The sequence below is a fragment of the Ochotona princeps genome, chromosome 4 (assembly GCF_030435755.1).
Source record: "Ochotona princeps isolate mOchPri1 chromosome 4, mOchPri1.hap1, whole genome shotgun sequence".
In the NCBI taxonomy this organism is placed as follows: Eukaryota; Metazoa; Chordata; class Mammalia; order Lagomorpha; family Ochotonidae; genus Ochotona; species Ochotona princeps.
In genome coordinates, this window is record NC_080835.1 from 47,525,933 (window position 1) to 47,540,649 (window position 14,717).

The 14,717-nt window shown below is 45.5% G+C and overlaps 1 protein-coding gene across 5 annotated transcripts in view; it reads left to right on the forward strand.

Moving 5' to 3' along the window:
* DENND2B (DENN domain containing 2B) overlaps positions 1 to 14,717 on the forward strand; it is a 218,674-nt gene that overhangs the window by 36,796 nt on the left and 167,161 nt on the right. Inside the window, exon 1 of one of the 5 annotated variants that reach the window (XM_058663413.1) lies at positions 9,527 to 9,660. The exons of 3 other annotated variants lie outside the window; for them this stretch is intronic. The gene's annotated coding sequence lies outside the window, so the exon portion shown is untranslated. Of the gene's footprint in view, positions 1 to 9,526; positions 9,661 to 9,811; positions 9,830 to 14,717 lie in introns of those variants that run through there. One more of the 5 variants, XM_058663414.1, reaches the window with a different exon arrangement.

The following is a 14,717-nucleotide window of genomic DNA, read 5'->3' on the forward strand; positions in this document are numbered from 1 at the left end:
AGTCCAAGATGGAGGGGCAGGCTATGCTGGGCAAAGGCCTGTCATCCTTTGGAATACATGGGATCTGGGTCTACGAGTGGGCCGAATGGGGAAATTTGGGAAACCCCTAAGTGGGCCATAGCTCCTGCTGGTGAGAAGTGGCCTAGGCCTGGGGGTCAGGCAGGCTGGACAAGATAGCTACAACTGTTGCCTCGTGTATGGCTTGGTTTTGGAAGAGGCGGACCAGGCAGGGCCAAGTAAACTTTAGCTCACTGGCAAGTGCAGAAACCGGGTTGGAGTGCAGGTCATGCTGGGCTAGGCTGTCACACCTACCAGTTTGATAAGCTAGGGATGGGAGCAGACTGAGCAGGTCCAGGTTCTAGCACCCACCATCGAGAATTGGGACTGGAGGCAGGCTGGGTTAGGCTCCACTATCCAGTCCACACTGGTGCTAGCAGGCGTCACCATCTGTCTAACCAATTCCTGTCCCTATTCCTGGTTCTCATGCTCACCAGTAGGAGTCACAACCCAAGAGGAAGGTGCCCACTGTTTCCCTATGGTCCTACTCCCACTCCCAGGTCTTACACTCTATGGGTGATTCTGTTGTTTAGCCCAACAGAATCTGCACCCCATTCCAGCATCTGCCAGCTGGTGCTGCAACACAGCCCATCCAACCCGCACTCACTTTGACTTATGCATGCACCTCTGGAACAGTCAACCCAGCCTGGTTTTCCCCTGATTCAGCTCACATTTAGGCAACCAGGTATTGTAGCCCTGCCCAGCCTGGTGTGCCCCTGATCCCAGCCTTACACTCACCAGTGGGAATAGTGACCGAGTAGAAGGGCTCCTGCAGCTCCCCTCTTGGGTTTGCTTCCCACCGCTCCCCCAGGTCTCACATATGTTGGTTGAACACTGTGACCCAGTCTAGCAAGGCCTGCCTCACCCTCAGCATTTGCCAATGGGTGCTGTAGCCTGGCTGGGCCAGGTGCATCCCAATTCCAGCTCACCTTGGTAGGGGCTACAACCTAACCCAGACCAACCAGTCTCCAGTTCCAGTCCTCATATGAACTGGCTTGTGTTGCAGTCCAACCTGGCCTGACTCACACTCATTCTGGTGCTTGGATTTGCCAGAGGGTGATATGAACTGGCTCAGCCTGGTTCACCCAAATGTGCCAAATGTATGTTGGTGGGTACCATTACCTGGCCTGGTCTGGGCTGCTCCCTGTCTTGGTTCTTATGCTCACCTGCAGGGACTGTGACCTGACAAAGGAGCTCCCCAAACTCCTCCATCAGAACCTCTCCTATTGCCAGATCTCAAGCACACCAGTGGGTCCATGGTCCTGTCTGTCCCACATTGACATGTACAAGAGCTGAATGGGATGTGGGACAGACAGGACCAGACTAGTCTGCTGTACATGCCGGCAAGCATGGAAACCAGGCCAGGGGGCAGGTCTTGTGGGGGTTATTGCAGGTTGCTCCGACTGGGCTGAAGCTTCCACTGGTTTGCATGAGGGCTGAGTGTGTGGTAGGCAGAATCAGACTGGCCTGCAGTACCCATTGGCTTGCATAGAAGACAGGGCTAGAGACAGAACTGACCCAGCAATTACCACCAGCAAATGCATAAGCTGATTGGGGCGACAGACTGTGCCGGACCCTGTATTGGCAAGCACATACAAGAACCAGGTTTGGGATCACCTTAGATGAAGTTTCTTTGGGGATCTCCCTAACTGAATTGCTGGACTCAGAACCTCAATCATGGAGAGAATTGCAGGTTCCCTGGACTGACTGTGAAGTGCTTGTGTCAGAGCTGGGCCTCCTCAATGGCTCAGATGGAGCAGTGGACAGCATATCCAGGTGCATGTGGAGGATACGGCAGTACATTGGAGTCTGCAGAGGACTCCCGGTCCAAAGGATGGAGGACAGACTAAATGGATCAACTGCCCCAGTCAAATGTTGGCAATGAATATCTGGGCAAATGGAGCCTCTAAAGTAGACTGTCAACAGTGGATTTTGGAGAGATTTCATCATGCTTGGAATGCTGAGATCGGCAGTAATTCAGAACTGTTGAACTATCGGAACTTCTTGAGCATGATCCTCAGAGCATTCCCCACATTGGGGACCCTGGGGTGGTGTCAGGTGGCTGCCCTCTATCCCAGGGTGCAAAGGTGTTTGGGTGACTGAATATGGTTTCCGCCCATGTCTTCCCCCTTCCCCCAGATACAGGAAGGGAAGAAAATAGAATGTGGAAATAATGATCTCACTCACCTCCCTGTAGCCCTTGACTCTTATCACCCTAATCAACTATGTAAAAATCATCCAGAAAAAATTAGCCTGCCTTAGGTTTAATGAATTTTGAGTCCTACATGTAATTTCCTTGGCAGGGCCAGCTCAAATGATTTCATGGGCCTTAGAAAGCCTGTGGACTGAATGTTCCCCATCCTGTCTTAAATATTTTAACAAACTAATAATTTATTTTTTAAGATTTTTCTTAATTTGAGAAGCAGTAGGAAACAGACAGAGCCATCATCCACTGGATCACTTGCCAAATGCTAGCAGTGGCTAGGATTGGGCTGGACCCAAAGTGACATCCTGGAACTTAACCTGTGTCCCCTGTGTGGGTGATGGAATACATTTGCTTGAGCTATAAGTGCTATGTCCCAGACTCTGCATTAACAGGAAACTGGAATTGGGAGTTGGAGCTGAGAACTGAACCCCTGTACTTAAGTATAGGATACAGAGTATCTTAGCCAGCATCTTAACCACTTTGCTAATTACTAAATTATACTAATTAATATTAATATATAATATACACATGTATATATGTATATGTGTATGTACATATATGTATATACATATAAAGATTTATTCATTTTTATTGGAATATCAGATGTATGGAGAGAAAGTGAGACAGAAAGAGAAAGATGTTCCGTTTGCTGGTTCACTCTCCAAGTGGCCACAACAGCTGGAGAAGAACCTGTCTGAAGCCATGAATCAGGAGCTTCTTCCAGGTCTCCCACTCAGGTCCAGGGTCCCAAGGCTTTGAACCGTCTTATACTGCTTTCTTAGGCCACAAACAGGGAGCTGAATGGGAAGTGGAACAGCTGGGACACAAGTAGGCATCTGTATGGAATCCTAGTGCATGTAAGACAAGGATTTAGCCATTAGGCTATTGCGCCTTTTAGTATATTTAATAATATTCTTGTGACATGTTAACTATATTAATACTATATGACCCTAAGTTAATTTCCCCTTCAACTATGTGTAGGTATGAGTAAAATATTTTCATTTTTTTCCGAGAGTAATACTTCAGGTTGTGAGAGAAAAATGCTGTTTGTATATATCCATCTGCCAGAAATTTCCTACATTTTCATTGTTTATCAGTCTGCACTGTAACATAAAACTAATTGGAGGGATAGAGACAGAAATAAAAATCAAGAAGTTATTTGCAAACAGATGTGGTATTTTATTACCATATCTGCATGTTAACCAATACTGCTTGCTGAAGTTATTTGGTTGTCTGGAATTGTATTGGGTAATACTAATGCTTTTGGCTAAATCCTTGCTTTGCATGTGCCCAGGATCTCATATGGGTGCCAGTTCATGTCATGGCTGCTCCACTTGTTTTAGGTCTCTTATATTGGTACAGGGCCCCAAGGACTTGAGCCATCCTATACCGCTTTCCTAGGCCATAAGCAGGGAGTTGGGTTGGAAGTGGAGCAGCTGGGACTAGAGCCCAGTACCTACATGGGATACTGGTGCCACAGGTGGAAGCTTAGCCTAACACACTGGCACCAGTCCTGGCCTGTTGTTAATATTATATTTATATAAAAAACACATTACTGGTTCTTCAGTGATCTAGTATAAAATCTTGTTAAAATTTGTTTAAACTGTATTTGGTAAGAATAATTTGATTAGATTATTAAAAAAAAAGAATAATTTGATTAAGAAAACTCAACTTAAGGATTATTTTCTTTCTCTGAGAAGCACATCATAAAAGGTAGTTGTATCAAAGTAAGTTGCTTGTGGAAGAAATTTATTGTATTTCAGTTCATGTAGCATGATTGATTCCTTAATTCCTCTTGGAAAGCCTTTGGAAGTATGTATTGATAGTAGAGCTTTTCTTTAAGCGAAAATTGCTGTATGTGGATAAAGATTTTAGAAATAACTTAAGTCCAGTGTTTTGTGACGTGGGAGATTCTAATCAGTAGGTGTGTCACTGGAGCCCGAGAATATTATCTCCTAAAACTTCTTAGAACATTCTGAATTACTTCCTTTTTAAAGAAACAATGACCTGTATGTGTTGAGTACCATTCTGTTAACTCAGATTTATCTGTGTGACTGTAAAAGCCTTTTCAGTTAACTTGGGAAAGAAGTTACAAAAGCCAAAGGGGTGACAAGCCATCTTTAGCACTGCTGAGATATACTGGGTTCTGGGTGTCTGGTGCCCAAATGCCTGTAGTCTTAAAGTGTAAGGACATCTTAGAGCCTTTGGCAGGACTTCCAGATGAATATGGGATGAATATGGGGGTGTTATACAGGTGACATTTGATTTAAATCTAGCAAGAATGGAAAACAGCAGTAGATAAAATAGTACTTAAGACTGTGAATTAGTGAATTCTTTAATGTTCATTTGTTTGAAGTGCTAAGTGACACACACAGATACAGAGAGGGAGTGGGGTGGTATCTTGTATCCAATAGTTTGCTTCTCAAATGCCCGCAACAGTTGGACTGGGCCAGAATAAAGCCAGAAGACAGAAATTCCATGTAGAGCTCCCACATGGATGTCAGGAATTCAACTACTTGACCCATTACCTACTGCTTACCAAGGACTTTATTAGGAAACTGAATCAGAAAGCAGAGGAAAGACTCCGTTCTAGGCACTTTGATATGGGGTATGGGCAACCCAAATGGCAGCTTAATCCACTCATTCACAATACCTATCCCTGAACTAGTGATTAATAATCACTGTTTTTAACTTCCAAATTTTATTTCTATTTGGAATGGTAGGAAGAGACAGAGACACACAGAGAAGTAAAGAGATCTTTCCCCTGTCTCATTTCCCAAAGGTCCACAAGAGTCAGGAGGGCTGGTCCAGGCCAAAGCCAATAGTCTAGAGGTCAGACTGGGTCGTTCACATGAATGGCAGCAACTCAAGAACTCAAACCATTGCCTGCTGCTTCCTAGAGTTGCATAATTATCAGGAAGCTAAATTGGGAACAGAGCTAAAAGTCAAACCTAGGCACTCCATAGGGGATGCAGGCTTCCGCAGTGGCATTGTAACTTAAGCTTTTCTGAATGTTCACTTCCTCCCAAAACATACTACTTTAATTTTTATTATTATTTAAAGATTTATTTATTTTTATTTAAAAGAAAGATTTACAGAGAGGAGAGGGGGAGAGAGAGAGAGAGAGAGAGAGATTGATTGATTTTCCGTCCACTGGTTCGCTTCCCAAATGGCGACAATGGCCAGAGTTGAGCCCATTCAAAACCAGGAGCCAGGAAATTCTTCCAGTTCTCCCATGTGCGTGCAGGGATAGAAGTACTTGGACCATCCTCCACGACTTTTCTAGGCCATAAGCAAGGAGCTGGATTGGAAGTGGAGCAGCTAAGACTTCAATCAGTACCCATATGGGATGCCTGAGCTACAGAAAGAGGACCAGCCTGTTGAGCCACTGTGCTGTCGTTGTTGTTGGAAAGGTTTTGTGGAAAAGTATGGCCTAGGAAACTTAAATGTCATCCAGACCATTAACCTTCCCAGTTGCTTTTCTTAGAGAAGACTGGTTGTTTGGATCATGAGGCATAAGTAAGCCCCCACTGTCCCATTAATGACTACATACAACTTTACAGGCAGAGTATCTAAGTGGATATAATTGTTCCATGGTTACTACCAGACCTACAGACGTCTAGAAAATCTGAACTCCTCTGTCCCTCAAAGAAAAACATATCACATGCCAAAGCAAAATCTGTGGACCAGAAAACTTAGACACTTCACCATATTTAAGTTCAGTCTTTAAAATAACAAAATGAAACAAACCCCATCTCTGTGGTGTCAAATTCTGTTTTGGTATATAATAAAAAGCCCCTCATAGTTACAATGTTAAGCAGATCCTTACTTTGAAGATGTGTTGCCAGGCATGTGTATGGACTATAACCCTGGATTCAGGATGTATTGTGCTTCTCCACACAAAGAGAACCAAAGCTAGCACTTCTGAAGAGTAGGAAACTTTCCCTAGTCTGACAGAAGACAGTACAGAGGAAATGGCCCCAGGGGTGGAGGAGATGGATGAGAGAGGATGAAAGGGACAGTGTTCATACTATCTAAATTAGAGTCAGGATGTTTATGCTCCAGTCTTGTCTTGGCTCTGTGTTAAGAGTACTGAATAACTGGGACATGGGAAAGCAAATCTCCGATCCTAAAGTTCAGACAACGAATATACTACTTTCCTCCTACAAGGGCATTGCATTTGGACTAACTTCATGTATTTCTGAATACATATACTGTGATTTTAAAACAAAGCTGGCTAATTATGTCTTCCTCCTTTTTATTGCTGGTATCTTCCCTATAAAGAGCTATTACAAGTCACATTTCTCTAGAGAATTATGTACAGAGTGCTTCTCTTTCATTTATAGAGAACATATGTTTATTGTGCACCTGTTTCTAACCGAGCACTATGCTAGGCACTTAGGATGCAATCATTAGCAAGGCAGGACTGGTCCCTGTCCTCAAAGAGTTTACCATCTCCCTTAGCACCTTATACATGCTTAGCTTCGTCAAATAATATGAACATTAGATTAATGTAAGTAATAAGCTAGCCATTTAAAATGGCAACAGATGTAAGTGATGCAGAAGTGAATATGCTGCTTGGACACCTGCCGTCCCTGTCAGAGTGCCTGCTTTGCATCCTGGCTCTGCTCCTGACTCCAGCTTCCCACTGCCATGCACCTGGGACGCAGCAGGTGTGGCTCACGTGCTTGACTTCCTGCTGCCTCGGGAAAGACATGGCTGCTCTGGGCTCCTGGCTTTAGGATGGGGGCATTCAGGGGAGTGAACCCCTGAATGGATGACCCCTGCCTTTCAAAAAACTAAAAATAAGTTAGAAACAAGTAAATTTAAAAAAAAATGTAAAAAAAATGTAAAATGTCTCTTAGTGAATATTTGGTCAATGTTAGCATTTACTAATACATAAACTGGAAGTTAAATCCGAGACTATATTAGGAAAACTTGGGGAATGTTAATTTTCTTTCCAGAAGAACGGTTCTAATGAAAGTTTTTCTTGGGAACTAAAAAATTCCACACATAATCTACAATGAAATTAACAGAACCATTTTGCATCTCATTATTACCCTGCTCCATTGCTTCAGCATACAGTCTGAGGCAGCAGCAGAAGCTGCCAGAGATGAAAGTAATTAGTGTCCTGGGTCTGACTAGAGGAAAAGCTTGATGCCTCCTTTTGGCCTGGTTTTCTTTACAGATGTTGCTCACTAGAAAAGCAGGACTTGAAAGAAATTCTGCTAGCTTTGGAAGTGGGAACTAAAGAACCTCCTTAGGGAGTTCAGGGAGCTGCAGGTAGAATTTGCTTGGAGTGCTATTAAATTCCCTGGCTTGATTTCACATCCATGAGGTCTCTTGTTGGTGCTGGGGACAGACCCACCCTCATTTGAATTGAGGGGTGGGAAAGAACTAAATCCATCAAACCTGACCCAGTTCTCATGAACAGCTCAAGTACTTCAGCGACCTAGAATAGAAACTCGCTGCTGGGCCCAGTGCAGTGGCTCAAATGGTTAATCCTCCACTTCCAAGTGTTGGTTCCTGTCCTGACTGCTCCACCTCCCATCCAGCTCACTGCTTGTGGCCTGGGAAAGCAGCAGAGGATGACCCAAAAGCCTTGGGACCCTGCACCTCATGTGGAAGACCTGGAAGAGGCTTCTGGTTCCTGGCTTTGGATGGGCTTAGTTCTAGCCATTGTGAACCAGTAGATGGAAGATCTTTCTGTCTCTCCTCTCTCTGTAAATCTGCTAAAAAAAGAGAAGAAAGAAAGAAAGAAAGAAAGAGAAAGAGAAGGAAAGAAAAAGAAAGAAGAGGAACAAAGAGAGAAACACTGGTGCAGGGAGTTGGAGTAAAACTTGTCCTGATGTGTTTTGTTTCCCAGTGTGCCTCAGCTACGGCTGACATGCTGGGTTTTCCTAAAACAGGATACTTGGAACTTACTAGAAATGGACTTAGTTTTCACACCCAGACAGTTGTGCCTCACTACTTATTAAGGCCTTTTGTTAGAAAAGTCCAGCATAGTCTTGGCATCTATGTTAGGGAGACGTCAGTACTAGTCATCCACTTGTCCTTTTTTTTTTTGGCCAAGGAACAACAGACTGTATCAGTTTGGTTCTTACTACTATTTGTGTTTGATCATGAACAAGTTAAATTATTTCCAGGATGTATCTTAACACTCATTATTTTTGACACTTGCCCTGCAGCTGAGTAAATAACCTCTTCAGGCTATGTGACAATTGAATTGGCTTGCATTCTGAAACATGTCTTGGCGTTAGAGCCCGCGTATGTTCACTTACACACATGAGCTCCTTTGAAATGTAACTAGTCAATGTAAAGTTGTAAATTTGAAATTATAAGCTTCAAAAAGTCCATTTTCATTGCTACTTGGCAGATCTGCTCATTTCAATATCAAAGTCTATTTTTAGTGATTTATGGGAGGAGACGCTGGGTTACATGGCTTCCTAACATCCCACCAAGTACATATGGGGTTTGGATTTTAAAGTGATTTACATTGTTCTTTTCCAAATGTGGATTGACATACTGGACTAACGGTTTCCCTTAGAATCCTATCAATAAATCATAGGATCTCCCTGCTAGGACTCCCTGGCTTTATTACTAAGTGACACCCTTTTCCAGTGTTTGGTTTTGCAAGCCAGTGGAGTATTTAAAACAAATTCTCAGACTGCTCGAGGGACTTTTCGGTTCCGACCAGCTTCCTTGGAACCCTATGGCTTTCTAAGTTCAGTTGCCACAGCACCAAAGGGCGTTTGGGCCGAGGTGGGCTCCCCTAGGCCGAGAGCCAAGAGAACAGAAAGAGCTCCTTGGTTTGTTTGAAGGCAGGCCGGCTGCCCCAGCGGCTTTTCCCAGACTCTTCCCGCTCCAGCTTTTCTTGCATACCAGCAGAGCCGCTTTTTTCCTCCATGATTGAAACCATCTGGACTGCAAAGGGGGTCACGTGTGTATGAGAAAATGACATAAAGTTTCAGGCCCCTGTGTGCTCTGCTCCGGACCCAGACAGTTCTAGGTCGGATGGTATCAAGGTGAGGGCCGTCTAGTGTGAAGCTGAACTTCCTATCCTGGATCCTCCCGAGTCCCCCCACTCTCTGCCCCGCAGGCTTTCCTCCTCCCGGTGCACCCCCTCCCCAACAGCTCTCGGGCGGCTTCCCAGCTCCTCCAGCGCCTCGGAGCTCTCCCTCCGCCAGGCTCCAGCAGCCCACCCTCTGTCCTGGGTGGAGGCACACATCCTCCACGCCCCTCTCTAGTTCCCTCCCTGCAGCCCGGCCGCAGCCCCGGGGCGCAGATGCCGGCCCTCCCGCCCTCTCTGCAGGAGCGGCTCCTCCTCTGTCCTGGCTGTGCAGCTCCTGGTGGGCTGCTGCCCTTGGGAGCGCCCCGCTGGACTGGTGGGTGCCTAGGTGAGTGCCCCCTGTATCCGGGAGGTCACCCGCTTGTCCCGGAGTCCTTGCTCCCGCAGAGTGGATTGCAGAAGGGGGAGCTGGTTTGGCTCCACCGCGCCCTGCCCCGCCCCTTTTCCTAGCCCTTTTCCCGCTATTCCTTGCCCCCACGGCTTGGAGTTCCTGCTCTGTGAGTATTTTCGTGGGGCCTGCTGGGGGCACGGGAGAACCAGTAGCGGCGGCCAGCACCTTCTGGCAGGCGGGAACTGTGCTTCCCTTCCTGGCGTGGGGCCCGCGTGGTGGGGGTGGGGAACCAAGAGGCCAGGGTCTGTGTGGGGCAGGGGAACAGCTGGCCACAAGAAGGGCCGGGAGCGGTCTTGGGCGGGCCGGGGGTGGGCACTACCGTCGCCGTGCCATGCCGAGCCCCCCTGGACGCCTCCCAGGCTGCTGTGCAGCGGCCACCGAGCTCTCACCTGGAGCCGGGAACCTTGTGTGCAGGCTCCTTAAGTTGGAGCACACACACGCACGCAGGGCACTCAAACAAAGGAAAATTAGCTTAGACTCTGTCATTTCTCCAAGTTAAACTTGCTTGTGGATGGTTACCCTTCATTTCCCTCTCCTCCTTATTTTTATGGGGACCAAGTTTTGAGGGTATTATTTAAAAAGTGACTGCCTGAAGGACCACCGGTTGGGCAATGTTTATGCCACCTTGTCCAACAATTTATCACCAACTAAAGTTCAAGAGACTGAATATTTTCCAGTGTTTTTAGAGAGAGATTATTGCATTTTCTGGAGCTCTTGGTATGAACACAGTTTATACTCACTTGAGTGTGCATAAAACAACTTTTCGTTTGTGCTAAGTGAGAGAGTGGATTTATCCCCTTGCAGGTGTGTCTGTTGTTTGGACAGCAGGGTTTGGGGAATGGTGAAGAGGCCCTTATCCATCTCCAAGATGACTTTGAGCTTATTCACACACACACACACACACACATACACACACACTTCAACGGCCTGCTTAGCAGAGAGCGGCAAGGTTACAACCTTGGAGACTGTTTGCTGTTGCTTTCTGAAGGTGATACCTTTTCAGGAAGTGAATCCCTTCATTGATTATTTATTTATTTTTTAGTGGATGAGTAGTTTAGATTCTGGAAAGCTGATGATAGAGACTGAACTACTCAGAGGGTGTCTCTTACCAAATTTAGGACAGACTAAGGACATTTGAAGAGTGCATGGGAGTCCTGAATTCTGCAGCCTGGTAGAGAGTTCCTGGATGACTCATGTATAGGCTGAGCCTTACATTTTATCTACCTGGTTAAATAATACTTTTCAAGATATGGGAAGGAGTTGTGTGCCTGTGCATATGGGAAGGATTGTTATTCCCTAGCTAGGCTAGAAGGACACCGGTTTTGGTAAATAACTCCAATGTAACTTTTTATTCTGTGTGTGTGTGTGTGTGTGTGTGTGTGTTTGTGCGCTTGAATGATTAACTTGTGATTGACCTGATAAATACCAGAACCCTTGCTCATAAGTCTGCGGACTCATTGGGAAAAGAGGATTGACACAGGAAGGAAGAATCACTTTTTATTGATTGGCTTAGCACATGAGATTTATAGAAGCTCAAGGAGAAAATGCTAGCAAGGCAGGATGGTTTCTTAGGTGGCAGATTTTGGTTGAAGTTTGGAGCAAAGTCAGTTCTGAAACTGGTGAAGAGTTTGCTAGGGAGAGGATTTACTTCTTTTTTTTTTTTTAAGCATTGTTTAAGGGACTGGCCCTGTGACCTAGCAAGCTAAGCCTCTGCCTGTGGCTCCAGCATCCCCTATTGGTACTGATTTCTAGCCCTGACTGCTTTACTTCCCATCTAGTTCCCTGCTTATGTATCTGGGAAAGCAGTGGAGGATGGATAAAGTCCTTGAGCCCCGGCATACACATGGGAAACCTGGAGAAAGTGTGTTCTCTCTCTCTCTCTCTCTCTCTCTCTCACTCTCTCTCTCTCTCTCTCTCTCTCTCTCATATAGATATATGAAGACACCATGTTCACAATTTTAAAAATTATTTGAAAACCAATTACAGAGATAAATTCTACCTACTGGTTCACTCTGTGAATGGTCACGAGAGCTAGAGGTAGGCCAGACAGAAGTCAAGAGATGGGAACTAACTCCATCTGGGTCTCCCACATGGAGAACCCAAGTATCTTGGCCATCCTCCGCTAGCCTTGCAGGCACATTGTTGTGGAGCTGTATTGCAGCTGGAAACTGAGCTAGTTCTCATATGGGATGTCAGCATTGCAGGCGGCCACTTAACTTGCTGTGCCCCAGCAGTGGCCCTTGGGAAAGTGTTCAAGAGGGAAGAGTGGACCATTGGAACTGGAACTGGGAGAAAAATGATGTGTGCTGAGCATCTGTCCACTCTGTGCCAAGAACCGTTCTCTCTGTCATCTGCTGCTGTTGGGAAGCGGGTATTGTCTTAATGGCAGAAGAGGAGGGTGAGCAGCTGCTCCAGATGACACGAGCCGTGAGGGGCAGAGCTGGGACTGCTGTGCATGATTCTCTCACTAGGAAGCCTGGCCTCTGGCAGCTGCCTTCCCTGCAGTGAGAGCAGCAGGGAGGTCAAGCTGAAGCTGGCTGTGGTCAGCTCCTGTCACAAGCATTGCAGTATTATCCTATAGGTGTTGTTTAGCTTTCTAAAGGTTTTGGAAGACAGGGGTAAGGAGCAAAACAGTGTTTTTAGGCATCCCGCGTGACATCTATGTACAGGAATGTGACATGCTCATCACAAATCATAGTTCTTAATGAAGAGGTTAAAAAAATAGATGTTGTTGGGCTCTCTGGGTGTTTCAGTTGCTGCCTCATTGGCTGTACCCTGGCAGGAAGGTAGCCTGGTTCCCTGGGTAAGAACTGCTTGCAGCACTGACCACAAGGATGTGAGGAACGGAAAGAGCCGAATCTCACCAAACACTGGAATGGAATGTGTGTGTGGAACAGCAGCGTGCTGGTTTGTCCTTGTTCCCCACATGTTTCGCAATGCTTTACTGAATGATTTCTTTTTTTCCCCTTAATGACTACCCTGAGAGGTAGACCAGTTGTAATTTGTTTAGGAGCCTTTCCTTCCCTAAATGTTTTTATCTGAGTACCCCTTTTCCTCCAACATTCTTCCCCTACCCCCCTACTTTTAACAAATGCTGAATTTTAGAACTTGGTGCTAGTAAAGTAAAAAATTGAGGTTGCCATTCTTAGTCATGAGAAAGTGAGGCAAAACATGCCTTTGCTGTGCTTCTTGTTCTGAGGGAACTTTGGGAAGTCTTTGGGGGAAGTTTATGAGAACTGTGCCTGAAAGCCAGGAGATAGAGCTGCCCGGGACTCTTCCTTCCCCTCCACATTTCTAACCAGCTAATTGTGTTCTTCATGTATACAGCCAGGGAGCGTCCAGGGCTACGAAATACTCCAGTGTACAGTCAAGCCCTGTGATTGTCTGCCGATAATGGGCTCAGGAAGGGCAGCAGCGGGTGGAGACATCTTACTAAAATTGTCTGCCACTTTGAATACAATATGAATCTCTTGCTGTTCCTTTTGCAATCTCTAGGCCTTTTCTGTTGAACTTAGTAATACCCACAAGCTCTTGGTTCTGAGGCTAAGGGGTGGCAGGTTACAGGAGGTTAGGCAAAATCCAAATGTAATCTTGGTTGACCATGCCTGCTTTGCTCCTATAAGAGCCTGTAACTCTGGAGAGCTTGCCCTGTTGAAAGGGGCTTAGGATACATTGACTTTGTCATGAGCACCTGTGAAGGTGGCAGGACATGACCTGGTTTGGGGTTTGGGTCTTTTGAAAAGTGTTGACCTCGCCTAACATACAGGATTTGGAATTCAAAAACCGGTCAAAGAGACCCAGATTTGCCATTTATTTTGAAGTTCCTGGAATTTGATGCTTGAGGGCTGTCTTGGTTGTTCCAGTACTTTTAGGCCATGGGAATTCCTTGGGACTGCACACTGGAGATGGTGTTCCTGTTAGCCCCTTTGTTCCTTCTCCTGTTCCATGTCTTGTATGACCTGAAAGCCACTTTGTTGTATTTGTGGCAAGGAAAATCATCCAGGGCTTCCTTCGCTAGCACCCCTCTTTCTTGATCGCCTGGTGTCTGCTGGGTGAGTTCTTGTAAAGATACTCTTGAGCTTGGCTTTGAAAGTTGAATTATAAAGAAACCGTGGCAATACTGTTATTAAATGTAAAAAAGCCTTTGCATGCAATGCTGGTGTCCTGTATGGGTTTGTGTCCTGTTTGCTTCACTTACGATGCAGTTCCCTGCTGGTGGCCTGGGAAAAGCGACAAGATGACTCAAGCACATTGGTTCTTGCACCCATGTGGGAAACCTGGAAGAGGTTCCTAGTACCTGGCTTTAGCCTGGCCTAGCTGTGGCCATTACAGCTATCTGGGGAGTGAACTAGCAGATGAAAAACTCTCTCTCACCTTCTCATAAATAACTAAATAAATCTTTTTAAAACATCAAAAATGTTTACCTACCTTTTTGATGCACTGCTTACATAGTTAATGTTTTTGTTAACAAAGGTGTCAGAAGATGCCACTTTTATAATTTATTAAAGGAGTGATTTAGATTGTCCTAAGGTAGCTAAAAGCTTAGAAAAGTAGAACTGGAATATCCTTGTGACATGAGATGTAATCTCCAAGTATAGTGGGATTTTGATTATTTCAACCTGCTCCACCTCCAAATATCCACACATCTTTCACACAGAAGATTTGATGCTGCTGCTGAGATTTTACAGCCTCCCTAGGCAGCATTTCCTGATGTTTCCAGATTGATGATTGCAGATTACCTAATTTCTTTTAACGTTTCTTGCCTGGACTGCTTTCCCAACCCTCTGTGTTGCACAGGTGTTTCCAGAGGCAATAGATTCTGAGACCTCAGTGGCAGCTACCAATGTGTAGATTTCCCCATCTCTACCCATCCTTCTCTTCCGCTAGCTAAACAAGCTGAGTTTTCTCTGTTATTCTTTGTAAGTCTTGTTTTTTGAATCTATGATTACACTTGTTGCTTTGTGCTGTGTTCCTTGCGGGAGGTCAGTATCAGA